This window comes from Nipponia nippon, unplaced genomic scaffold, assembly GCF_047370975.1.
Source record: "Nipponia nippon isolate SJK-2023a ecotype South Korea unplaced genomic scaffold, ASM4737097v1 scaffold_27, whole genome shotgun sequence".
NCBI classification, from domain to species: Eukaryota; Metazoa; Chordata; class Aves; order Pelecaniformes; family Threskiornithidae; genus Nipponia; species Nipponia nippon.
Window position 1 is genome coordinate 152,004 of NW_028262344.1, and position 27,990 is coordinate 179,993.

The 27,990-nt window shown below is 44.1% G+C and overlaps 1 long non-coding RNA gene across 1 annotated transcript; it reads right to left on the reverse strand.

The window, feature by feature from the left end:
* Nucleotides 1–638: 638 nt before the first annotated feature.
* On the reverse strand, nucleotides 639–27,499 carry LOC148055013 (uncharacterized). The gene is made up of 3 exons (XR_015705895.1): nucleotides 22,667–27,499; nucleotides 2,376–2,451; nucleotides 639–1,093 (listed from the first exon to the last, which is right to left on the reverse strand). It is a non-coding gene; the product is annotated as an uncharacterized LOC148055013 (long non-coding RNA).
* Nucleotides 27,500–27,990: the final 491 nt, after the last annotated feature.

A 27,990-nucleotide genomic window follows, 5' to 3' on the forward strand; every position in this document is an offset into this window, starting at 1 on the left:
TTTTTTTTTTTTTACTTATTCTCTGGGGTTTGTGCCGAAATAAACCGCTCCAGCGGCTGGCGATGCGGAGGGAGGGTTGCCTTAGTCATTTCCGAAGGGCTTGTTTCGGTGGAGTACACCGAATGGCTCTGTGAGTCCGGCTGGGGCTGTGTACGTGGGAGGAGAGACATTTTTATCACAAAGGTAAGTGGTGTGGCACACAATAGGTTTAGCTTGGCTCTCTCCACCTGATACATGTTATTAACACCGTTGATCTGGGTCCTTAAGGCTAATCCATATGCAATATTGCTCTGAACCAAACCCAATCACCAAGCTGTTTATTACTATGCATTATTCATCGATAGGCATCTTTGCACATGCATACATTAAATGTTAATTTAAAGGCATCTGTGTCCAAATGGTTACCAAGCACCTTCATAAGATTCAGGCAAAAAAAACACCAAAAGCAAAAAATAAATAAATAATAATAATAATAATCTCAGAGCCGTTTCTCCCTGCGAGCCACACGCAAATCAATGCATTTTTACTAAAAGGTGGAAAAAAACCCAACACCAAGGTCACAACCAAGTGAAGCCCTGTAATAAATGCACAGCACAGTGATAAAAGACTCCAGACTAAAAGGAAAGAAATCAGCCTGCAGCTTGGCCCTGAAGGATGAAGATGATGTGCTCTGGTAACTAATGAAGGAGGGAGAAATCCAAAGACAGAGGCCCTCCAGGGGAAGAGCTCCACCTCCTTCCCCTTCTGGGACCGTAACCGTGGATCAGCCAGGGCTGTAGCCACACTGATCTCAGGTGCTTTGTCGGGGATTGGAGGCCAACAAACATATGGTCTCTCAGGTACACTGAAGTCCTGTATTATTTAAGCTTTATAAATATTAATAGTCATAGCATTGCTGATCAGGCAGTCCACAGAAGCTGCAGAGAGTGCTGACAGAGGCTCCAGCAAACTGAAAGCCTTGAAGCGATTGTGTTGACACGTTCTGCCGTTTGCTGGAAGGTATGCAGTGGCTTTCAGGGATAGCCTTAAATAAAGCTCATTCATCACTTGGCACATCCTTGGAAGATGCTCAGATGGCCACGGACACAGGTCTCTGTGGAGGGATGGAAAGAGAACCGTCTGCCAATAAGCTAGCCTAGAGGCTGTGAAGGGACTGAGACAAGATTGAAATCCTGCAGACAAGACCACAACTTCCAAATGTTTCAGACCTGATAAAGGTCGCTCCCAAAAGCTGAGGTTTCCAACCATACAGATCTGACTCTCTTTTCCAATAAACCCTCAAAACACGGACAACAATCACATATAGAACAGCCATCTCCAAGTATTTCCCCTTTCCACAGGCACCTGTGGACGCTCTCAGCAGCGTCTGCAGTTATTTTGTGTTCAGCTCCAGTTGTGCTCACGGGCAGTCTATCAAAGACACCTTACCGCGGGCTGATCTGCTGAGTCTCTGGTTGGCCTCACATATCAAACCAAAGATGATTTCAGTCACCCATGTGGAAACTCAGGCACTCCAAAAGAATCACTGAACTACTAAAAGGAACCTCCTTTGACTGTATTCTCCTTTTTGGATATTTCATAGGGTGTTTGTGCAGTACTCTCTCTGTCTTTATGGCCCTTTTATGGACACTGAAAAATACTGGGGTAATTTCAAGTTTTTATTCCAACCTGTGAAACTCAAGTATCAGATCTTGAGAAATGTCCAGTTGTAGCAAATTCTACTCATTCTTTTTGTTATACTTGAACAGAAACATTTTGATACACCTACATGACCCCACAGCTTTATTCCTAGGATATTCCTTTTCCTACAGGAAGAGTGCTGTCCTGAGTATAGCTCGACGAGCCAGTTCACTGGGGACTTAGACCCCCAAAATCACTCTGACTTTGGGACCAGCCATGGAAACTTATTGTCTGCCTAAGTCCCATTGAGCCTCTATAATGTCTGACATCCAGGTCTTGTTTAAGATCCCAGAATTCCCAGCCAGATATATGAGATTCCTTACCAACTTTGTTATCATAAAAAAAGCATAGGCTGATGCAACTTACATTTGAGTTTGTTTACAGCTAGTTAGCATGGCACAACTTCTGGGTGGTAATATATTAAACCAGCAACTGGATATGCCCATGCTCTAAGCATGGAAATAACCAAATTTTGCTGAAAAATCACCAGATGCTGATAATCAATGTGTGCTTAATAATCCCATAGGGCATCTATTTTCACTCTGAACCACATAAATTACTTTGAAAATGACACTGACCCTCATCTGAATTTCATAAACCCAGCATCAATAAGAAAAATTCCTCAGATAACAGCTCATACTTAGCCCTACTGTCAACAAAGGTGGAGAAACACTGAAGAGTGGCATAAACACAACCTGAGAAACGAATCAGGCCAGTTGGAGTTACACTGGTAGCCTTCAGTCTCCATGCAGCAGATTCCATATTCCAATCCTGTAATGAGTATTAATTGGTTCTTGCAATATCAGAGTGATACAGGTATGCAGAGTAGAATAATTAACTTGGACACGTATTTGCAGATAAACTATTTAGCAATACATGAAAAATTAGTTAATTTTATCAGTTAATATTATCCACACACCATATAATAAAAGGAACAAAAGAGGGAAACTGAGGGGAATCGCAACATCAGGTTTTCTCAACATCATAACACGCTGGACACTTCTGGGAAAGTGACTTCTAGTAGCAATATCTCAACACCGCAAAAAAGTAAAGTGATGAATAGAGAGCTTGCATGGCCTGCCTGAAACTGCAGAGGAAAGCGGTGGCAGAACTGGCTTAATTTAAGATTCTTTTATGCTACTGCACAGAAGTCCTAAGTGACATAAGTACTCACTACCTTAAGCATTGCAGTACCACATGACAAAAGATAATCCCTGCCTGGGGATTCGCCCTGGCAAAGACAAGAAAAAGGACCGCAGGAAGAGCACGAGGATTTCACAAGGATCCTTTTGCAAAAGAGTTTTACAATGATATAGAGGGGAAGATGTGAGCACAAAGATATGAAGGAGGCAGGCTCCTCGTCAAACAAGTGGAAAATTAGGTCTCTCTACTTACATACTAATACTCCCTCTGTGCTACAGTGCCCTGGTATCTGTGGCCTGCCTAGAAAAACTCAGGAGCATAGGACTCCTTCACTAACCTGCGTTGCATCAATGGCTCTAGCGATTTCTGATCTCCTATTCTGTCTGGCCAAGACGTGCCAACTTACTTCTCATGCATGAAATGACGAATGATGCTTTATCACGTTTCATTGCCATAGTTACTTACACATGCAGGGTAAGGCTGAACAATCAAACTTGATTTGAATTAGAAACAATGCAGTCTGAGCTCTACGTTGCTTTATTTGCCTACCATCCTTAGGTGAGACAATTGCTGCAAATCCAGAATTTTCTTCATTATTTCAAGATTAAGAACCCAGCCAGAAATTACAGCAGTATATTCTGCCATTAAATTGCCATTATTAAAATAAATGACAGCAACTACTTCCAAATCTGGGGCTCTTCCTATTGCAAATAATTAATTATTAATACTACCAGTGGGTGCAAAATTTATCATGCAAGGCAGGATCCCATTGAAATTTGGATATTTGCAAAAGCAGAACTCCAGAAAACCTACATTCTCCAGTGAAAATGAGCAAAGAAAGAGACCGGTATGAGCCACCATGACTTAAAGAACTCTAGCCTGGGCCCTCCGTAGGACAGGGCCCCTAAGATCTAGCCAGGCCAGATACCTGGCAGATAATCATGAACGTAACAAACCCCTCTGCCCAGGGCAGATTTACCTGTCCCTGGCTGCAGAGGTACCATGCTCAATGCCTTCAACATCTGAACAGTGGCCCTAAGGAGCACAGGTCAAAACCTTACCAGAGGAAGCTGCAGCTACACATACAAATGAATTAGGTGTTTGTGCCAAAGCATGGGCTTATGGTAGCTGAAGCGCAGCTGGCTTTCACACTCAGGAGCAAATTCAAGTGAAAAAGTAGACATTTTTAAGTCAATGGCAGTCCTTCAATTAAAATTCATTGGGTCACAATTTAAGAATATAGTTTTGTCCTCAGAATTAAATCAAGTTGATATCGTGTTTTCAGCTGGGTCCACTGAGAGGAGACTCCACGGTGAAGTTAGCTAATTGCTTTTACTGAACGTAGAGGAAAATCTTCATGATGCCTGGCAGCATGGGGCTAAAAGCAGAGATCAAATGACCACTCTTATATACACTAGCAAGTGATTTTCAAAGAGAAGCTGAACAAAGCTTGAATATAATTCCACAACCAAATTTCAAGGATGCTCAGAGCAAGGACTTGATAGCCTGTGCTGACCTCTGCAACTGTCATTGCTTACAAAATTGTGCAGCCCCTAAAAATACCAACTTGTTGCACGTGCCACTGCCAGTGACTTTCCCTGCCTGACCACAAGCTGGGAAAGCCATCGTTCCTCTCTCTAGTTGTTGCCTTACCTATTGCTGATCCCTGCATCTGACCCTGTGATTTTCATTTCCTAAGGTGCAGGCTCAGTATCAAGAGGTGGCAGTGAATAACTATATCTCCAGAATATTCCTTGAATATTAAGAATCAAACCAAATCCTAAAATGCTTCATTGGGTTGGAATTGTTCTGGCATAGCACAAAAACTGAAAGACCAAGTTGTCTACAGAGAAATCATTAACCAGCTTCCCTTCGGGATATGATAATTGCTGGAGTGGTTGACAGCTTTTCTTGGCCTTGAGCACTCAAAGACAAGACACATTATTTCAGAAACATTAAGGACCAGAAGAAAGTCTTTTGATAAACGAGTAAAGTCCATTCAAGTGCTGAAACAAAGCTCATTTATTTCCATGGTCCTTTTCATTTCTGCTTATCCTATGCCTCTCTTTTCCTTTATGGTTTTGTCCTCAGCAACCTCAACTAATGTAAACCAGCCCTGGTGAATTTCTGCCAATCAAGGTTTGTTGCCAGTGGGTTTTAGTCCATGAAAACAGATGGTTTGAAAGCCACATTGTGCCACTGTGCCCACAGCCAATAGTACAAATATTTAGTCAATTAGAAGGGGATTTTCCAAAGGCACAAATGGAAATCAGGCACACAACTCCCGTTGACTTCCAGAGGGAGTGGAGAGCCCCACCGCCTTCAAAACCTCTTCTTACTAATTCAGTCTTTACAAAATAAAAGCATGTGAAAGGTACCAGCCTGCTCTGAAAAGAGACATTTTTCAGCTATTCCCAGGATGATAATCATGGATAGAAGCAATAGGAATGTCTCTGAAGTGTTCAGTATTTAAGACAAAAGTTCCAGCAAAACTGCTGATTTCATTAAGGTCCGTAAATGTCCTGTGACATTTCGAAGCCTTGTAATAGGTTGTGTGGATTGATTACAGCTGAGGGTTGAGGTATGCTTCTTCCAGACAGTGTCATTAAGAGAACTCACCCGTCTAACCGCAAAAAAGTATCATTAAATATTAACATTTCCTCTGAACACCTCTCTAAGAATATGAGAGCTACTGGCTTACCACCATTAAAATCTGTATGGGACTGGGACTCAACAGGAAATAGCTATTGATTTGTGGACTGGAAATTATTTAAAATTTTGCCAGCGTTTTCCCAGGAAAAGGACCCAAAATGGACAATGACAATCTTTACTATTGCAGCATGGCTTAAAATAGAGACCTTCTAAGTCAGGGAGCTCTGGTCAAAAAGTGAAGGAGAAGAATGGGTGAATATTACTGTTTATGTCCTGTCACCGGGGTCTCTTAGACTGCTCTCTATCTCTCCAGATAAAATCTTTCCATTGCAAGCATGCCAGAGCTGTGATCCACATGGCTTCACGCACCTCCTAAGGACTATGTTAATAAATAATGATGGCAACAATAATAGTAAGGGTCATAAAGCATATCATGCTCTATGAATGATTCACTCATTTGACTTTGAGTGTTACAGCTCTCTGGTTTCCTTTAAGACAGGACACAATAGCACTAAAAATAAAAGTCAGCAGTAAACTCGACATGAGAAGTATCCCAGACTCACGATTAACACATACTACTTGGCTTAACATGCTGCTACTACATCGAAGATGCAGTCCAGCTTCACCTTCCCTTTCAACTGCTCTAGAATTGCTCTCTCCTGTCCCTGCTATTTCATGGCAATTCCTGTAGCACTTCCCACTAAGTGGAACTGCCTCCCCATTTACTGGAATGGAAACACTTTACAGAATATCCTGGGGCATCATCTGCTGTGTTGCACTCATAATATAGGATGATGGGCCACCATACAGGATGATGGGCTCAGAGAAGGCTTCCTTGGACACTGAAACCAGTTTTCTACACTCACAGGCAGCGATGTAATCAACACTTGGATCAGAACTGTGCTTCAAATATTCATTACACATGCGTGCACACACGCATGTCCCACGAGCAGAGACATGTTTCCCCTATCCCTTATCTCAAGACTTTTCACTGCAGAGATCTGAGCTACACAAGTTAAAAGAAAAGAGAGGGAGGGCACATCCAGGGTCCAGGTAAAGAAGGGATGCTGGATGAAAATGCCCAGGTGAGTTCAGAAGAAGATGTGACTTATGCTGATGGTTCTGTTTACCAACATCACGGGAGGAAAGCTCTGCCAGCTCATAGCACAAAAGCATCTCACCCCTCTGTGTTTGGTGATGGCTTTGGAGCCTATTTTGAACACAGCGCACCAGTCTGCACAGGTGGACATTTAGGATACAGCTCTGAATACACTGCTAATCCTGCTTACACACATGCAGTGACTTACTTGGTGAACCCAAGGAGAGAGAAAGGGAAAGTCCATTGATAAAGGTAAATAGACTATCATGCTTTATTCTGCAATAAAAATGCCAACCAGAGACAATAATACAGAAGAGAGAATCACTACACTGGAAAGCTAATGAACATTATAGCTAAGCTGGGCCATCGTACCAGGTCGATACCATTTCCAACTGCAAAGACAAGGAATAACCCTACTAAAGCACACAGATTTCCAAGTAGTGCAACACTTTCAAGTGAAACAGATAGAACTAAAACTTCCCAATATGCTCAATATTACTACCGCAGCATGTCCTGTGCTATATAGTATTATAAACATACACAAAAGACGCGGTCTTTTCCAAAGGTCTCAAGCAGAGGTTTTCTTGATGACCAGTGTTTCAAGGGACATGCTGAACTGGGATTTGGTTCAACGGCAGAAAGAAGAACGTGAAAGGCAAATAGTTAAACAAAAATTTCATGCTGGAAATTCCAAAGCAAAAATCAAGTCAAGTCATCAAACCCCACAATTTGGAAGGCGAGAAAAAGAAAAACTTCACTTTTCTTCCTTGTTTTTACAAAGGTTTCTCTTCTCTCCAAGTGTGATGTCTGGGAGAACCAATGCTAACTGTTAAGAAGCATTAGTGTTCCTGAATTTAAAAGTTAAGCTAAGAAGAAAAAGCTTCAAGCAGAAACCTGCACTGGGCTGTCTCTGTACTGCTCAGTTTCTTCATTTTGCTGACACAGCTTGAAAACCTCACCAGGCCATACTGCCCAGCAGGAGAGAGTTCAGTTACTTCTGAAGACGCCTTCAGCTAAGCACTCATACGAGGCACCGAAAATCATTTGTCATTTTTGAAAATCTCATCTCATTACATTTTAAATAGACAGGACAGACAAAGGCAGCATTATTAGCCTCACTGTACACATGGGAAATGAGGCATAGAAATTCAAATGACCCACCTAAAACCACAGAAGCAGCCTGTCGCATGGAGCAATAGCAAGACACTGGTCCAGGCTCTTGTTTGTCTGTAGTCAGCCCTATTTGGGGATCCTCCTAGCCACCACCACTGCTCTGTTCACTCTGCCTCCATAGTTTTCAGCCCTTCTTTCTAGGCAGGGGCAGAAGCAGGCAAAAGCCAGGAGTAACAGTAATAGTAAGAAAGAAGCAATGCAAAAACCAGACCTCTTTGTGCTGCTCTGCAGAACCCATTAAGTCTGGGGGCGTTGCAGTTGCTGCTAACATGAACCAACGTCCTCATGTTGCGCTTATTAAATAAATCTAATCTTATTAAACTGCATTACAAGCTTTTATTTCATAAATCTGTGTGCCTCCCAGATCACCCAGAGAATTAACTCCTGAGTGGACTATGCTTTTCCTCCCCATAGCTTGCAGAAGGCACTCCTGACAAAACTATCATCCCTGCCGATTACCTAGCTCCCAAGGACCAGAACAGGCTCAGAGCACTTTGGATGCGTTACAGGCCAAAGCCCTAGATGCAGCTCGTTGCTTTGCAGCTGCGACTGTCAGGACGGGAAACCCCAGCAAGCAGCAACGGGTTCCCTTGAATTAGGGAGGGAGGTGACAGCATGGCGGGCGCTCCAGTGAGGGGGTGGGAGAGGCCCTTTGCATCTTGCTGCCATCTGTAGCATACTAATCAGAGGGCTGCCAGCTGCTGCTTTTGAAAGGAACAGTAATGTGTCACCAGCCCATGGAGACCCCTCATCCTCCTCGGCCAGGGTATCCCTGCACAGCCAGAGACATATGCCAGTGTCGCACCCCACTTTCCGTGGGCAGGATGAGGCGTGACACACAGGGCGATGGTTTCCCCCACCGGTGAAATGCATACTCTCTTTTAAACAGTAAGGGAGGATGGGAGCATCTAAGAAGCTGCTTTAACATCCACATAAATTTGGTACTGGTGTTTCAAAAAGAGTACAAGTTGCATACCCTCCAATATGGGCTGTGTATATGGAAATACTTGTTTAAAATCATCCATCCCAAGAGCCTGTTGTAATTCAGTGAAAATGCAGGGTATTACTAACTCTTCCAGAAGAGCAGTACCAAGAGGTCAGGCTCTGTGTTACACTCTCTGCAAAACAGCCTTTCCTCCCCCTTGTATGCTGGGATTTTGTTTTAATGATCTGAGGTCAACATGAAGCCATTTGTTAAACAAACTTCAGTGAATCAAAATGTAACATTTCAGACTGACCTGCCTTCCACCTGATATGAAACATCTCATTTGGGGGTTAAACAGGTTTTTTTTTAAGCTCGAGTTGTACTTTTCGTAGGATCAAAGGAAATGTTTGCATAGAAAGACATTCTGACTTCAAAATGAAGAACTGCAGTTTTTCAAGAACCAGCATGAATATGTTAACCCTTTAAAGAGGAAAAAAAGGAAAGGAATTCTCTCTCAAACAATTTGATGAAGCGTTCAAATCCATTTTAAGCGTGGCTCGATAGACAGATTTGATACTCACTTCACATATTTGGATAAAGAATATTCACAAAGGCCTCACACTGTAACCACGACAAATCTCTAGCATGGACAATGCCCAGGCCCAAGCAAATTTAGCTGAGCTAACATCTGGAAGACACAGAGTCAGGGAATGCCCCGGGGATCCCGGCATTGCCAACACTGTCCCACTGCAAGTGTAAGAACATTTCCAAACAACGAGCATGGCTTCAGTATCTGACAACAGTGCTCTAAGGAAGACACACGTTACTCTTCAGCAGCTTCAATACTGAAACTGAGATGCGAAAGAAAATGGATCACACCTACATCTCCTGACTGATCTGTGCATCTCCTTGCAAACAGCCAGCCCAGATTCAGAAACACGCGATGGCCTCAGCAGTACTGGTAGAGCAATTCTCCCACTGAGATTTATGCTACGATTAAGGTGTTTTGCAGAATTCAGTGCTCCATACTTTGAAGTCTGAGCCCCAGAATATGGCAGAATTCTCCCCAGGTTCAATAGCGCCCAAATAGTTTTTAATCTGGAGCAGTTTTTCCAGTCTTACAGAGGAAAAACAAACAAACAATCTCCCTCAAATTAGTCACCATTTTCTTTCCCAAACAGAAGCCAACAAATTAGCATTACAGTGGGAAATATGCATTGGCTGCTCTACAATTTCCTGTTCGCTTTGCTAATGTGTGCAAATGTAAGAGTTAGGCGGAGGGCTCTAATCTGCAAGGCTTCTTTGGCTAGGTATGCAGTGAGATAAATACACATACTTGTGTGAGTCTTTACAAGCAAACCCTCCTACTTTAGCACGCTTACTTCTCTGTTCTACACTGCATACCAAAACCTGTCAAGAGAAGCAGCATTGTCAGTTGTCTGCTATACCAGAGGGGGAATGAAAACTGAGGCTCCTCACTTGGCTCTGCAACTGACTCGCTTGGTGACCTTCGGCATGTCACTGCGTTCACCTGCGCCTACTAAGTGGCAATAAAAAACTGGTTGGATGGCTGAGCCCAAAGAGTGGTGGTGAATGGAGTCAAATCCAGTTGGCAGTCAGTCACAAGTGGTGTTCCCCAGGGCTCAGCACTGGGGCTGGTCCTTGTTCAATATCTTCATTGATGATCTGGATGAGGGGATCAAGGGCACCCTCAGTAAGTTTGCAGATGACACCAAGTTGGGTGGAAGCGTCGATCTGCTGGAGGGCAGGAAGGCCCTGCAGAGGGACCTGGGCAGGCTGGATCAATGGGCCAAGGCCAACGGTATGAGGTTCAACAAGGCTGAGTGCCGGGTCCTGCACTTGGGTCACGACAACCCCATGCAATGCTACAGGCTGGGGGAGGAGTGGCTGGAGAGCTGCCTGGCAGAAAAGGACCTGGGGGTGTTGGTCAACAGCCAGATGAATATCAGGCAGCAGCGTGCCCAGGTGGCCAAGAGGGCCAATGGCAAGCTGGCTTGTATCAGAAATAGTGTGGCCAGCAGGACCAGGGTAGTGATCATCCCCCTGTACTCGGCACTGGGGAGGCTGCACCTCAAATCCTGTGTTCAGTTTTGGGCCCCTCACTACAAGAAGGACATCAAGGTGCTGGAGCGTGTCCAGAGGAGGGCAACGAAGTTGGTGAAGGGTCTGGAGCACAAGTCTCATGAGGAGCGGCTGAGGGAGCTGGGGTTGTTTAGTCTGGAGAAGAGGAGGCTGAGGGGAGACCTTATTGCTCTCTACAACTCCCTGAAAGGAGGCTGTAGCGAGGTGGGGGTCGGTCTCTTCTCCCAAGTAACAAGTGATAGGACAAGAGGAAATGGCCTCAGGTTTTGGCAGTGGAGATTTAGGTCAGATATTAGGAAAAATTTCTTCATCGAAAGGGTTGTCAAGCACTGGCACAGGCTGCCCAGGGTAGTGGTTGGGTCCCCATCCCTGGAGGTATTTAAAAGATGGGCAGATGTGGTGCTTAGGGACATGGTTTAGTGGTGGGCTTGGCAGTGCTGGGTTAACGGTTGGACTCGATGATCTTAAGGGTCTTTTCCAACCCAAACGATTCTATGATTCTAATACTAATTATCTGCAAAGATGATAGATTCATTAATTCTTTAGTGAGTAGCAAATTATTTCAGATGTGGGGATTAAAGAACAAAAAACCTCAGTCACAAAATGAAATTACTTAAGAGGTCTACTGCATTATACGCTAATTAATCAGCATCTCAAAAAACAGGTTTGAGAAATTTTAGTGTTAAGGTAAGCAGTTATTTTCTAATAAGAACCTGTGCCTGACTTGGCACAAACAGTATACACATCATCTGAAAGTCCAGTCAGTTCGGAGGAGCAGGATTTTAAAGCACATCATTTTTCAAAGGATCTCTTTCAATTCAAGGTAGGACAGATTCTGTAAGCCTAAAATGTATTCACACCCTAGAACTTTAACAAGCAACAGCAAAATTCAAGTTAAGGCAAATCTTGAAAAACATTTCCACAGCACCTTGGGCAGCATGGGGCAATAAATTTTTTGGTCATGCAGAAACGATGCTCTAACTGAGGATAAATTGCAGGGTGCTGGGAGGAGATGGTTACCACTATCTCTAGGAACAATAAGTTGGGAAGTGGATTTGATTCCTGTACGAGAACACAAGGAACTCTGTCTCTGGAAACCCCTCTCCTCATTGGAGATAATGATTCAGTCTCTCTCTCACCTGTGACTCTCTCTCCTCCAACATCCTTTTTTTTGGTAGCTACCCATATATGTATAGCCTCTAGCGCTAGGTCATTTTCAGGGTCATGTCGTTTCAGTACCGTTCTAAAGAAAATTTGTTAACGTGCCAGCATCCCCAAATTCCTGAGCTCTTTCCCCGGTTCTGATGTTCGTTCTTTTGACCTGAGGAAGCCACTTCCCTTCTGTGGGATCCATCTACACATTTGTTAAATGGCAGCAATAATATTGACCTGCTGCTCACAATTGGTTAAAGAATAGATTCACCCGTGCTTTATGCTGTTTTCCATGGTAGCAGCAAGTCCCAGAGGGAGAGCCTGCTGGCAGAAGGAAAAGAGCTGCATTGTGTCTGGAGAGGGGATGCCTGGATCGTGATAAAGGAAGACAAAGTCAGCCTTCAGAGCCCAGCACTGGTAGCTGCTGAACCCCACTGGCCCTCGTTCATCTCACAAAAACACCACTATAAACTGCCACCTCCCAAAAATGCCCAGCACTCCCTCCTCCAAAGATCCAGACCCGTATAAAGCTGCTTGCTCCAAATTTCTCCTCTTTGTATACAATCGACATATGGCGTGTTGTTGAATGCAGAGACAAAAGGAAGAAAACGCAGGCTCACAAAGGAACCCCCAGCTAAAAAGCACCATTCATTCATGGGTTAAAAATGAAAGCAAGTCTTAAGGATGTTTGAAACAGCAGGGTATCAGCTGGAGCCTGCATGGAGGCTTTTCCCATTGCCATTCATAACAAAATCAGGAGGCAGAAAGTTACTATAGCAATGGCAACAGAATGCGGCATGGGTGCTCTTCAGAGGGCAGGAAGAGCTCTTAAAGAAATGCAGGGGTCTGTTCTCCTCATCCTTCGGGGCTGCCAAACACAGATCAGCTCCAGCTTGCCAATACACCCCCCTCTCTATATAATGCTTACTGTAGATCACTGAATTTTAGCTTCAACAGCTTAAGCAACACTCAAATGAGGCCCAGCTGAAGACAAAAGACAACCATCCACCCACTTACTCTCCAGGTGCCAAAAGCAGCCAAAAAGTAACCCATGGCTGCACAATAAAAAGCCTGGGCTCACTTTATATGACAAAAAGCACTGGGCATTAAAAACATCTGTGGCTACAGACCCCTCCACTACTGCCTTTGTTCAGACAGTTTATCACGCATTATAGCTTTGGAACAGATTTGCCCACTTCCAACACGTTAAAGTTTTGCTGGTGGATGGATGTGATCACGCTGGCCAGCACCGTGACAAGTGCATCGCAAGGGATTCTGCAGCACAGATGTTCAGAATCAGATTCAAACCTTGCCATAAGTTTACCTGCAGAGCTGGACTCAGTGGCTGACTGAGCCCCTACAAGAGGATTCGGCACAAGTAAGGCTTAAGCAGCACATGAGTACTGGATGTGGCTCATCTGAAATGAATACAATGTTGTTGGTTCAGCTCTAGGGATCAAAGTTTCCATACGTGCTGAGGCAAAACTAAGCTCATCTCTTAGCAGATCCAATTGTCTGGACAAAAACGCAGAAAAGACCTGGGGAATACTGGACCAGAAGGACTGACTGGGACAGAGACCAGCCCTCTGCAACTGCAGGCAGCCCCGCAACACAGGGCTGGTTCAGATGCATCCATACAAGACCCTCTCCCTACACCACAGATCATTTTCTAAAAGACTAAAATCACAACTTAAATATTGACCAGGAGAGATGCAGGGCATGTTGAAGGGCTATTAAGTGAAAATAAAGAGACTATCAGCCAAAGACCATTACATTATGAATGTAAATTAAAGCACCCATAATACCTGTTAACCCCTGGGTCTTTTAACAGATGATGGGAGCACAAAAGTGGCTTAGAACAGTCACTTGTGTCTCCCTCCTGTTTATCCCCATGTCAAATCGAGCAATTAAAATCAGACCTGTAGGAATTTTCCCATTCAGTGAAAGCGTTGGGCTACATTTGCACCCTCTATTACAAAAGTTGCTGTCTTGAGTTCTGCCACAGATCTACAGTGTAAAAAAAGAGCAGACTGCGGCCACTTTTACATAAAAACTTTTCCTTGCAATCTATATTTTCATTTTTTTATTAGCAGTACCACCCTCTTTAACCATTCGCAAGGCAACGATCAAACCAGCAGCGAACATTCGTCCCCACGTGGTGCCTGCTTTAATTTAGTCAGCTAGATGGCAGGCACTTCTGATTGCCTGTCTGACGGCTTTGTTTGCCTAATAGATCTTACCTTGTCTTCTCTAATTTTTAATGCTGACCAGTTCTCCGCACAAAATGGGGGTCTGCAGCAAGCACTTATTTCAAAAGAGGCCTCGTTGCCTTGGTTACCAATCATCAAGCCTGGGCCTTTGCAAGCTCTGTCGAAATCTACCTTCGCCTTGGTTTTGTCCTGTTTTTCGTCCTACCGAGAGATTTCTGCTCTCAGGCAGCGCAGCAGAAAGCTGGACTTAAATGAATAAATTAAATAAATAAAAAAACCTGAGGGAAATGCCCTCTGATGCGCATCATTCATGAGGCCTTGCATAAATCACAAGGTCAGTGAGAAATAACAAAAACAGCAGCAGAGGACACACCGCTATATTAGTTTAGCCACAACGACTACGCAAGTAGGTTTCACAGCAAAATACGCTCAGCCTACGTCCTGAGGAGCTGGCACTCTCTCTGCTGTCAATTAGCAGCGGCGGCGAGACAGAACTGAAACTGGGACATCGCTGGTGCTGCGTGTGCCGAAAGCCCTTGGCAGTCCCTGCCACACAAAGCCCCAATCTTCATAGTCCAACGAAGGCACGGGAGGAAAGAAATCCCGTTATACCCATTTTACAGAGGAAGAATGGAAGCTCAGAGGCAGGATTTCTAAAGAGCGCAGCAGATGGGTTTGCAAAGTGAAGGACAAAGGCAAGAAGCGACAAGGCTGTAGCCACCGCTTAGAGATCCTTAGCCGGGGCACACATTCGGTCACTTCATACAGCCTGTATCCCTCACTTGAGCCCGTTTTGAAACCACATCTGCTCAGTCCTCGCCCGGCACCAGATCCACAAGATCAGCCTCCCCGTCTGTGAGCAGCCTCCTCTTCCTCAACAGGTAACTGCTGACACGTGATTTCTGTTCTGTCCAGGAGCCGACTTTAGGCCTATGCATTATTTCAACCTACTCAAAAAAGCACGTAAGTCAGATTTGAAGGCTAAACACAGGCCCTAGACAGGGGGCGGGGGGTTGTATTTGGCGTATGCACTCAAACCAGCTTGGATTAAGAGTGCTGAAGACTCATCAATACAGCACAGACCAAAATTTACCCAGAGAGATTAATCAGTGCCTGCTTTTGATAAACAGATACATCGAGAGAAACTTTGATGTGTCAGTGGATAAATCCAAAGAAGAAAATGAAGCCAAATCCAATGAAAACAATGCTTACTGTTTCTGTTAACTATTCTCCTGTTCCTAGAAACTAGCTATTTTCTGCATCCACTGTTACACGGTTAAAAATAATATCCGATTTTATTTTTTAGCACTGGCTGGGAGAATTGATTCAGAGTCCACTAAAATGTTAATACATACTGAGAAACATCTCTGCATTCTTCTGCGTAGAGAGCAACTTAGATTCGGTTAATCCCATTTTTGGAAAGTACAGGCCACATTCTTAGCAGTGTAAATCAACATGACTCCATTAAACAACCATTCCTATCTATGTTTATGGTATTTCAAATTGTCACATCAAGTGCCAATTGTACAAGAACATGAAATAAATAAGATATCATGCAGCTCTCATGCTCCACCTATATTGAATTGAAAAGGCCACCTCTAACTCTTCACCATCTCTTTCAGTGTTGCAAACTTAATTAGATCCTCCAGACAGAAACAATCCACTCTACACACAGGACTGCCAGAAAGGAAAAAGAAAAAGGACAAGGAATTTTAATTGCACTGTAATCCTTTCAGCTAGGTTTCTTGCAAACACTACATTTCAGGGACCTAACAGACTAGAACTAAAAGCAAAATTCACTATGAACCTTTAAAAAGAAAACATACTAAAATAAATACGATCTGCAAGATCCACAGACTGTGTTAATCTCCAGGCAGTTGGCCATGCTGTAGTTTAATGTAAGGAAGTAATATAAATTAAACCATTTGTCACTCCTAACCGAATGGAAAAAAGGAAACGGCCAATTTGTCAGCTGACTTTGCCTTCATTGTAATTGCTGTATCCATCTTTCCTGCTTCTCTGAACCTCACCACCACCGGCCGTAGTCCAAGCTGTCAGCAGTTCTCACACGATTCTTCAGATTGTCGCTGAGAAAATGTTTCATTCTATAGTTCATATATCTCGATGAGAGCCCTATAAATAGACACTATTTTCTACCCTTGTTACTGTGCTGTATCCATCACCATAACAGCAAAATTACCTTTCAGCACTGCATTAAGTCAATGGTTCTCCAACTACAAAGCGCTAATGTCTATGAGGCCATGGTAAATGGTCCGCTGAGCCATACTGCACACTAAAATAAACTACATTTTCATTATGAGTTCCATTATGATAACAAAAGCGGTCCCAATCTCCACAAAATATTCAAGGTTGACAACAGACTGCCAACCCAATTACTGAGAATACAGCCAAAGATTTGCCAAGAGGACTTAAGGTCCAGCTCCCATTTTGGTTTGTGGGTGCATCAGGCAGTGCTCTGCCGTACACGAAAAAGAGCTGGGAGGATGTGTATTGGTGTGGCTTGCTTAGGGAGTTGACTCTGGTGTTATCCGCCACCCAGACCCTGTCAGAACCTTCAAATTCAGTTTGGCAGCACTTTATTCCAAGCCAGGCAGGGATTATGGACTCGTGCCCATTTGCTACATTCACCCAAACAACGAACCTGCTCCTCCACATGGAGCATACAGGCTAAATCACACAGAGTGATTCCGAACTCTTCCCACAGCTCTCCTCACATGTACACAGCTGCCTTCCTTTCACTACAGTTTTAAAGCAAAGTTTACAAGAAGCTTTTAGTTTTGACCATAGAGATGTCAAAGCAAAAACTCCCAATAACTTCCAAAGATAGCGTCCTGACAGGCCTTCTGCCAGACATCCAGTACTAGGTGGAGCAGCTTAGCTGTGCTGCTCTTCCAGGTTGCAGGATGTGATGATTTGGGACTTCAAAGGGGTTTTGTGTAGACGTGAGGGTGTTTTGCAACCCGTGTGAAAATCAGATTGCATGTGCTCGTTGTGCTTGTCCCTGATTGCCCTAGTTAATGAGTTTTTAGCGCACTGAACCCTACTTAATACATTGCTTAATAAAGTGAGAGTAATTAATCAATTATCCAAAGGGCCCAGCTTATGATCATTCTTACACACTTATCACACTCGCCAGAGTCCTTCCCCCCCCACTTTCCTCAGCATCACAAATCGCCCCTTTTGGATGACTGGCCCCCAGGCACAACGAGGGACCTCTCTTCCCCAGGACAGTTGCAGGCCGGGTGGTATAACATGGCTGCTGGCCACGCTTTGTTCCTGTTGTGTGATCTTCTTTACCAAAACTGAACGTTGCTGAGCTGTCCGTGCTACTACCAGTTTGATATTAACATTTTAATTGCAATTGCTTGTATTCTAGTTGTGAAGTGCAAACCTATTGCACTGGGTGCTAGAGAGTCCCTACAGTCAGACTGAGCCTGCTCCAAACTCTTCATGACCTAAAACTATCATTTGCTTCAATACACAAAATTGCCATTGCTGACAGAGCTCCAGAAGTTTCTGCTGTTTCGACTTGGCTTTTTCCTCAGACTATCTCCTACTGCTATGCTGACCTCGATGGACACTAAGTCTCTCCTCCTACTTTAGCCCACTGAAGCTTCTGACCTTCTTGCATGTTCCCTCTAACTCAAGTTGCCCCTCTCTCCCCCATGGCATCATAAAACACTTGGAAGTCATCCTGAAAGAGGAACTACTGGAAATGGCCAGACTTTGCTATTTACTCCCCAGAGCTGAGAGAAAGAAATGTCTTCCTTTATCTTAGAACTAACAAAATGAACTAGGCTTCCTACAGGAGCCCCGTTTCCTCCTGTTTTCTGTGAGGAAAACAGAATTTCTTCCACCTTAGTGCCAAATGGTGTTTCACTTCTAGTGGTGGTGGTGGTGGGGAAATCCTAAGCAACCCTTTGAAATCACTTAAGACCTTTACACTCCTCACAACATATTTCCAAAATACTCTGGGGGTCACTGTTCTTTACTGAACTCCACAGGGACAGCTCCGGGATACATCAGATTTGCCTGGTATCTTTCTGGATGTAGCAAACGTGCAGGTTTCTTTTCTTGCCGGAGGACAAGACAGCACCTGCATGGCCACCTAACCTTAAAACATGGGGGGCAGGAGGGGAGTAAGCCTTGGATGGAGTACAGAAACAGAAAGGACTTAAATATCAGACTTCCACTGAGAAAAAAGCCACCCTAATTTAGGCAAAGATCATCACAGAACTTCAGACCATTATATTTCATTCAGCTATGCCTGGATACGTCTGAATACATCAGGGTCAGGCCCTGCCAGAACAATTCATCCAGTCTATGACTCATTCTGTACTGCCCTCCTTCCCTTTGCTCACTCAGACACAGGCAAAGGAGAGGCTCTCAGCTGGACAAGTCCTTCTGTCAGCTCATCCCTGTCATATGAGATGGGGAGGCATTGAAACCTGCAGTTCTTAATACTTCCATGGGGTTCTGCATAGAGTTGAACAAAAAAATCCTTCACCCCTGAATTAACACATAAGCACCAATAAATTCAACAAGAGCGCAGTACCAGGCACAAGTCTGATCAAGGAGCGCATAGCAGAACGAGCAAGCTAGTGCAAACAGACCCACATACCAGAATGGGTGGATCTACGGTGACACTCGGGAAATATTGGGTCTGACAGGCAGGCTGCAGTGCTGGAGGGCAGCAACTTCTTGCCATGGTGTTTGTTTTTCTTATGATTTCTGAATCAGGAAAGTCAGGCAGCTGATCCTAGAAATAACAGCTGGGAGCAGCCCAACACTCAACACTGTTGTCATGAACAGCTCTTCTGAAGATCCTGATGTTAAAGGGAGGGTGCAGAATAGAAACCCACTGGCCAGACGCCCATCCTGACATGAAAAACCCTAAACGGTTTACAGCAAGGATTTCAAAAGTGCTTAGCAATTAAGATTCCCAACCTGAGATGTCTTACAGAGGCCTAGACTATTAGTGTGCCTGCCTCCAGCAAACTGTGCATCAGATTTCCTGGCACACGGGAACCGAGAGATCTTCTCATAGAACGTCCTTGGTTGGAAGGGACCCACAAGGATCATCGAGTCCAACTCCTGTCCCTGCATAGGACAACCCCAAAGATCACACCATTATGTCTGAGGGCGTTGTCCAAATGCTTCTTAAATGTTTCCATGGCAAGGAAATAGAGCTGAGAATCAGGGAAGGAAGAAGGCATTGCATTTTTATTTTCATTTATTTATTTCCTCACCCCCTTCATTTGTCAGACAGAGACCCTGAAAGAGGCAGGAGGAGGCCACTAAACAGGGGCCTCAGCTGCAGGGAGCTTTAAAGCCCTGGAGACAACCTTAAATGGTGGTGAGAGTCTGTATTGCTTTGCCAGGACAGAAAGCAGAGAGGAGCATGTGTGCTAGCAATGCACATAGCCTAGTTTTACAACAGCCCTCTGAAAGAGTTTAGCTTCTTCAGTAAACCCAAGGTGCCCTAAAATTACTACCTATGGTACAACAGCCTGTAATCTATGGGAATCTATTTATAACTTTTCCTATAAAGTTCTTAGAAAACTACCTTTCTGAATCAGAGCTATTTTAGTAGTCAACCAGTGAAAGAACAGCCTACAGCAAGATCAGGGCATTAATTGACACAGAATAGTTACGTGATGCTGTTCAGGCTGGAGCTGTTTGCAAGCATCTGTGAAAGCACACAGAAAAAGCTGCTTATTGCTTAAATCCAGGCAACTCTATGTCCCTCTTGGAAGGGACAGAACAATGCAGGTGCTTGGAGCAACGGGGGTGGCAGGATAAATACAGCTGCAACTCAGGCAAGACAACAGTGATTTCTTTTGCAATACCCACACGTTGCTTGATTGCTACCTGGCCAAGCAAAAAGAAAGGGAGGGCAGTGGCAACACATGTCCCCGTATTTAAATGGTTACCAAGAAACTGGCTGAAGGGAAGAAAACAAAGGCTCCCCAGTGGACTGGCAAGCAGAACAGAAACTCAACCTCATTTGTACTGTGGTTTTACCAGCCATTGCCCGCACCGAGACACCAGCCGCTTCCTAGCGGCTAGCCCTCCCTCTGCAGACTGCTTTGTGAACCTGCTTGGATCCGATTCATCTGACAAGCTAGACAATTTCTAAAGAAAGCCTACCTTCACTTACGCCTGCAATTAGGCTGGCCATTGCTTTCTCGTCAGGTTAATCCAAAATTATGCATCCACCAGTACTCTGTGAGAGACTACAGCTCAGCACAGGGACAGCTGTTACAAGCTTTATACTCAACTTATGTATAAAAGGCCTTATAAAAATTCGTGTTATCCCACCCTGATATGTTTAGAGGAAAAATACACACAGAGAGAAAAAATACGACCCAACAAGTAAAACATAAGGCCATCCAGGCTGCTGTGATTAAATGCTTTACAGAAGCACCGTTAGGCTAAATCCTATTCCTTATTTCCCTGTCTGATCCTAATACTACAAATGTGTATCACACCTTCTTCTTTGCTCATATGACCATTCAAATAGATACAGATTTTACTCATTTTATTCGCCTTAATCTTGGGCCAAATCTCCTTGTACTTATCCTCAAAGAGAAACACAATGTAATTTATGCATCAAGTGAAACTTTTTCTTTTATCTCAAAGAAGTATCCCCCCACTCAAGAGGGGGAAAATAAAATAAAAACAAGACTGCACATTTCCTTTTAACTATTCAAAATAGTAAAGTATCTTTACAGTTGTGAGAAAATATGGTGTCAGTTTTACCCAGGTTATAGGTGACTGGTTTTTTTAAACCTTTCAGAATTACAATCTGCTCCAGCCAAGAGCCAGATGTTGAGTTTCCTTCAGATGTTACACAGGACCAACACACACAAAGGCCACATGACAAAGAATCAGCGTCCATTGATTTAATTTTTTTTTTTTAAAATCAAGTGTGGTTTTCTAGGGAAGTTGTTGCTTTACCAGGAAGGGTAGGTTGCCGGAGTTCTTGGTTAATCAAGCTGCTGAAAGGTTAATTATCTCTCAGAATACACATGGGGTGGGGAAGAAATCATTGCGGGGCACCGAGTTGCTAGGGAGTAGAGGTTTCAGGAACAAAAGGCAAACGGGTGCTTGGGGCAAGGAATCTCCATCCCTCTCTTTGCAAAGCATCATGTGCATCTGCAGCATGGTATTAGGGATGACTAATAATAAACTGTAGTGCTGGGCACCTGCTAGACTAATTGCAGCACAGCATGTTCGAGTGCTGTGCAGAGAGCATCTGGAGACAGAATTGAAGCCAATGCAGCGTAAGAGCTCACAGAAAGAAGCGTGTTAGCATGCTGGCTCCCGAGTGCCAGACCACTGCTAAATCTCTGCTTTGGGCTGGGCAATGCAGATGACTTTAACAAGACGCCAGAAGGAATAGCTGTCAGTTGAGACTCCTATGCTCTGTCCCTCACTCTGAAGCCTGCAGAAGCCAGTGGGAAGACTCACTCTGGCTTTGAATCAGGCTCTCTGCCGCCAATACGCTGCGTGGCCATGGCAACCCAGAATCGCCTGGGAGGTCGCAACACTGGAGAAGAGCTTTGCATTTGCTTCACAAGAGGTCTGAGTGAGGTTCGCTTCTGAGCAGAGATCTGGCGTGAGGCCTGGGCAGCACTTATGTCCCACAAAAGGCGGCCTGTACATGAGGAACTTGACCCATGTCTCTTATCAGCACAGCTGATGAATCAGAGCTGCTTGTATTGCATACAGCCATTCCTCAGAAAATAAGCCTTTGCTTGACCCTGTTGAAATCTACAATTCCCAGTGAAGGATGAGGCGTAGCACAAACTTGGGTTACTGTAACTCTAACCTAGTGCCCAGCCTGCCTAGAAGCCTCGGCCTCTCTTCCCCATACTTTAGACCAGTCCTCTTTTGACAGGTGCAAGGACACTGGGTAGCACCCACTGCTCCTCCAGGACCCTTGCAGGAAGCTTCCCCACCCCGACCCTCTTTGCCGCAGCTTCCCCCCAGCAGCTCGGGTGCGTGACCCAGCTCTAGCATACGATCTGTCACGCCGAGCCCTCTGACAGCACGACGACGTCAGACTCTAGAGAGCAGGTCTTGCAGCCAACACAGTCCTGCACGGGCCAGTTCATCAGTCTGAAAGCTGTTGTTCCAGGTTGCTAGCAAATTCAGGCAGAGATGATAAAATCAAATATGTTTAAGCAGCTTTTAGAAGCTTGACCAAAAAGACATAGAAACTTACTTCAGGAAAGGAAAAAAGCGGCTGATGATTGAATATAATCATAGTTGTATGGAAAAAACCAGTGGTGCCAGCATAGTACATTTGAATGTTAATCAAGCCCCATTTCTCTTAAAGTCAAAATAAGAAGATATTTAGCGGTGCCTTGGATAAAAGCCTTCAGGAAGTTTAAATTATTCTGTCCAGCCAATATTCTAATCGCTCTGCCTAACCTCTAGAGATCATCATTAGGTTTCTGGCTCGCTGCCCCACTGCATGTGATAAAAGCATTTCAGGCTTACCAATGAGGTTTTCATCGCTCCCCATAGGAGGTCTGGGAAGGCCGCTGGATTCTGCCTCGGGAACAATGCAGATTTCCTCGCCGATAAAAACGGTAGGGAATAGATTATATAACAGGCTCTGTGTATGCACTGAAAGAGAAAGGATCTTAACATGACAGCATCAGTCATCCCACTTCGTACCATCTACATTCTGATGCACAAGCATGTCTATAGGCTTCAGCTATGCTGCACGACAGAATTTGCCATAATGCCCCAGTTTGGTTCACACAAATAAGCTGATATCCACAGACACCAAACACGGACCGCTACTACGCAGCGAGGCTCCACGTGCATTAATTAATTGCAGAAACAAGGCGATAGATTTTCAGATCCTGACCCTCATGGTACAGTTCATGCGGCAATCACATTGCCTGATCACACTGAACAAGTACAGTGTTGTGGTGTGTATGAATGTGAAATATTCACATTACACTTTATCTATCAAAACCAGAGATTAAAAATACTCTTACTGACTCAGCAAGCTAACATGCAAGTCCAGTTCAGATCAGTAATTTAAGATTAAAGACCATCATCTCATTACTTCACTAAGATATGGCCCACAAAAACAGCTCACCAAAAATCGAGTTCCACGCACATTTGAATCTCATAGGAATATTCTTCCATAGGAATAGAAATTTAGTAATTGCTTCATGGGTCATCAAATCTGGCCTTATAAGCAAAGACAGACATACCATATAATCTACTTCAAAAACTAATCAAACCAGAACAGGTCAGAGAGCGCACATCAGCATACAATTTGCTGACACTAAAATTATCCACACTGGCTGAGAATCTGGAAAAAATATCATTGGTGTTTGAGATCTTTACAGAAAAGGACTATAGAAATCTTTTGCTTTTAAATGACGACATTAACACCTTTCTATGGTAAGTTAATATTTCCATTTTACAGATGAGGACCGAGTCACAAAGACTTTCCTAGAGCCCATATTAAGTCAGTGGCATAAAGAAGGCTGCTCCTTTAAGTACTCATACTGGAAAACAAACCCACAGTTCATGTTTCTAGCCCAATAAAAATAAAACTAACCTTAGCGCTTGGAGAACAAATTCAAAGTAAACCACATTAAAAAAAAAAAGAAACGGTCAAATTCACCAGAATGGGTAAATAGTAAAATAAACTGGTAAGAAAAAGGTGTAAACAGTGAGGTTGTATAGCTTGTACTGTTCTGGCTTTCAGTGGATGTGTCAATTATGCACGCAAATTTGCACGCTCAACTAGGTGTGTACATCAAGAACAACACACAAGCACTTTGGGGCAAAAGAAGACATCTTCCCATGTTTGTAGAATCACAAAACCTGAGTCAGAGGGTTAAGAGAGAGACAGGCTGGGAAGAAAATCTCTTCTGTTGTGCCTTTTCTCCTTCTTTTTTGTTACACTCATCCAATTACCTATTCATAAATGCTCATGACTGACTTAATACTTTCAGTGCCGCCGCGTTTGTCCTCCTCCTGCATTCATCAGCCTAAGTATTTCTGGCAGCTCTTTGCCTACTCTTCGGAAACCCGCAACTCTTGCGCAGAAGTACTGAAATCTAACACCCCCCCCCCCCAACTAATTTTACATTAGCTTTGCTCTGACTGCACTCCCAAGTGGAACAGCAATGATTTATAAGCGACTCTCACTTTTGCAGAAGGAGGTGGAACAGAGCACTGTTCAGCACCAGTCTCTCTTTTGCTCATACACATTTCTGCTGAGAAATAAAAGCCCAAGCCTGAAAAGTGCCAGAAGACAATCTCGTGAATGGGCCTGCCGTGGTGACATCACTTATCATACCACTATGGTACCAGCCAATTGAGGAGGTTTCTCATGCAGCCGTTATTTCTCACCTAGCAGGGAAGCCTATAGGAAAATGTTACAGCGCTGGGAAAGGACTCACTCTTATTGTTGATGCTTATCTTGCCACACCTCCTCTTTTTCCCCTTCCCACTCCAGCGTGCATACGCACACACATGCACATACACACACAGAGAACACAGCAGAGGCAAAACAACAACGCGTAGCAAAAATCCGTTTCTGAGTATTAGGCTTTTGGCAGTGATTCACAGAAGAACTTCCCGCTGGTTCTGGAGATTCTTGGTTTTGTTCAGCAATTTCAGTGGGAGGAAGGAGCTTCCTCTTCCAAGTCACTGATCATTTTAACTCATTGTTACGACACTGTGCAGCTAACAGTCTTTGTATTTCGATCCCAAATATATTAAAAGCAATTCACCTCCAGCCAGATAGCCCAATCACGCCTGTAACCCTGTGAAAAGACAGCAGAGAATTTAAAGCTAGGGTTATGTTCTCACTTTCCCCAGATATCTCTGTTAATTTAGCTGGACAAGACCTACTTCTTAGCACACAGAAGCAAAGCCCAACATCAGATATGGGTAAATTGCAATGCTGCAACCTGAGGCTTGCAAGTGCATGCTGTGTTTACACCAGAGGTACTTCACTGCAGCTGCCATCTAGGAGGAGAAATAGGGAATTGGCACATAATATTGTCACAGGATGAAGCAAGTATTAAAATAATTGGTAGGAACTCCGGAGATCTCTTCTACCTCTCAGCCAGTGCTCTTAAAGAAGCAGCTGTAATTGTCAACTGCTTCTCACTCAGAAATAAAATGACCATTGGTACATCAAGTAAGCAACTCTGTATCGTCTTTTGGTTCTGGTGCAGACTACTCATGTAAGAGGAAAAAAACCAGGCCCTCTCTGGGAGAATTCAAAAGACGACTAGGCTGTACTCTAGGCACACAGCTTTAAACCCACGTAACTCAGCAGCACCTAAAAAGCCTATGAGTACCAACAGATTTTTATGTCGCACTCACTGCAAAAATATTTGAGCACTGCTCCAAGTCCGGAGAGCAGAGTCACACACACTACACGGCTTTACTTGCGAGTATGCAAAGATCAAGCTGAAAAATCCAACTCCGGTATCCATCTTGCTCTTGTTGACTCCAATATGAACATTTGTTCCCACCTTATCAGTATTTATAAAAACATCCGTATTTTTAAAAAAACAGAATCCTGCAACTAGAGCTGCCTAGATAACGCCAGGAAAAGGAAGGCTCTGTGCTTTCCCAGCGCTGGGGCAGCACAGCCGCACCAAACCCTGCCACGCTGCACAGGAGGCCACCTTCTGCAGCTTGTGCAGACCTCGGCCGTTCCGCTACACTGCTAGGTACGGGCAGGGATTATTATGGACCTCTGCCCATCTGAAGCTGACTGCAGAGCACCGGGCAGATGACCGGGACTTTTGTCAGTGCCTGCTTTTCATGGTTTAACCCCAGCCGGCAACTAAGCACCACACAGCCGCTCGCTCACTCCCCCCCCGGTGGGATGGGGGAGAGAATCGGAAGAGTAAAACTGAGAAAACTCATGGGTTGAGATAAAGACAGTTCAATAGGTAAAGCAAAAGCTGCGCGCACAAGCAAAGCAAAGCAAGGAATTCATTCGCTACTTCCCATCAGCGGGCAGGTGTTCAGCCATCCCCAGGAAAGCAGGGCTCCATCACGCGTAACGGTTACTTGGGAAGACAAACGCCATCACGCCAAACGTCCTCCCTTTCCTTCTTCCCCCAGCTTACATACTGGGCATGACGCCGTATGGTATGGAATAGCCCCTTGGCCAGTCTGGGTCAGCCGTCCTGGCTGTGCCCCCTCCCAGCTTCTTGTGCACCTGGCAGAACACGAGAAGCTGAAAAGTCCTTGCCTAGTGTAAACTCTAGTCAGCAAGAACCAAAACATCAGTGTGTTATCAACATTATTCTCATCCTAAATCCAAAACACAGCACTATGCCAGCTACTAAGAAGAAAATATACTCTATCCCAGCTGAAACCAGGACACTGCTTGATTCACTACCCTCTCACCAACACCTAACTAGTCTTTACAAAACTCAAATATTGGCAGCTATAGCCGCTTCTTCATCTCATCTCCAATGACAAACAAAACACTGGCAGATATAGCGACCTACTTCTGCAGGCTCCCTTCTGTATGAAATTCAGAGCTGTAAGCAATTATGTTTTATCCAGCACCACTGGAAGCGAACACTGATCACAAAGCATCCTCCAGGCCTTCAGGAGGACTTCTCAGACAGAGAAGTCCAGAAGATGATTCCAAGTTTGGAGCTGAATCCCAATTTAGCTTACTTATTAAAGCCCGCATCACCCTCTTACCTAGAAACACGACAGACTACTTTCTTTATAAACTACTTCCTTTGAGGTGAAAGCAAAACAGTGACTCTTGAACACGCACCCTCCTGGGCTTTACCAGATCCAGTCACACAGATCAACCACAGATTAACGGAGTGCAAGATCTAAGTGACCACGTACCCACCTGAAGACATTGCAGATCTCATGGAACCAGGAAACACACCACAAAACAAGGCAATGTTTTGTCTCAATAACTGAACCTCTTCATGAAATAGGTGGGTACACAAAGAGACTGTGCTCGCTCATGGTATTTGACCAGAAATGAGAAGCAGCATGAAAACACAAGCAAATGAAGGAAACGGAAGGAACACTCAACAGAGAAGACTGGGCAGACGACAGGAAAGAGGAGTGCAATGAAGCAAGATGAGAACAGAAGCATGCAAGCAATGAACTTTATGGTGAATAATGGAAAAGCAGAAGCAAGAGGTTTTCAGTCAATAGTAAGCTGCAGAGGAGACATGTTGTTCCAGCTGCAGATCTGTCGGAATGGCCTCAGAAAGGCTCTTTACATGTGAAAGACAAGCAAATGGCTCCTGTTCACAAAATAATCTGGAAGAATGACGACTGTGGCTTCCATTTGAAATGCCACACATGCACCTTTTATATTTTGTTTGGTCAAAAGCTCATGTAACATTTTTAAAGTAAATGAGGAATATTTTGGGGTTTTTTTGTTTGTTTGTTTGTTTGGGTTTTTTTAGGAAAGGAGGGGTAACAAGTATGTTTCACTGAAGATTTTGCACACATCATTTTTCTATTGGTCACAGATAAATGATTGTCTCCCAGCATGTATTTACATGCATGTTACACGTCAGTAGTAAAAGGCTGTGAAAATTCCCAGAAAAGATCTGTCTTAAAATACAGAGATTTTCATTAAAACGCTTATTTAGGAGACACAGTCTATAAGGTGTATGCACCTGAGAGGCAAAGGCTCCTTCATCTACACCAGAGAGGCATTCCGGGATCCAGTGGCTGAAATTTAAACTTCGGTCCGAAGTAAGATGTAAGTTAAAGGCCATAACAGCTGAATCAGGTGGGAGGCCCAGCACAACTCCATACGCTGAAATCTTTGCAAG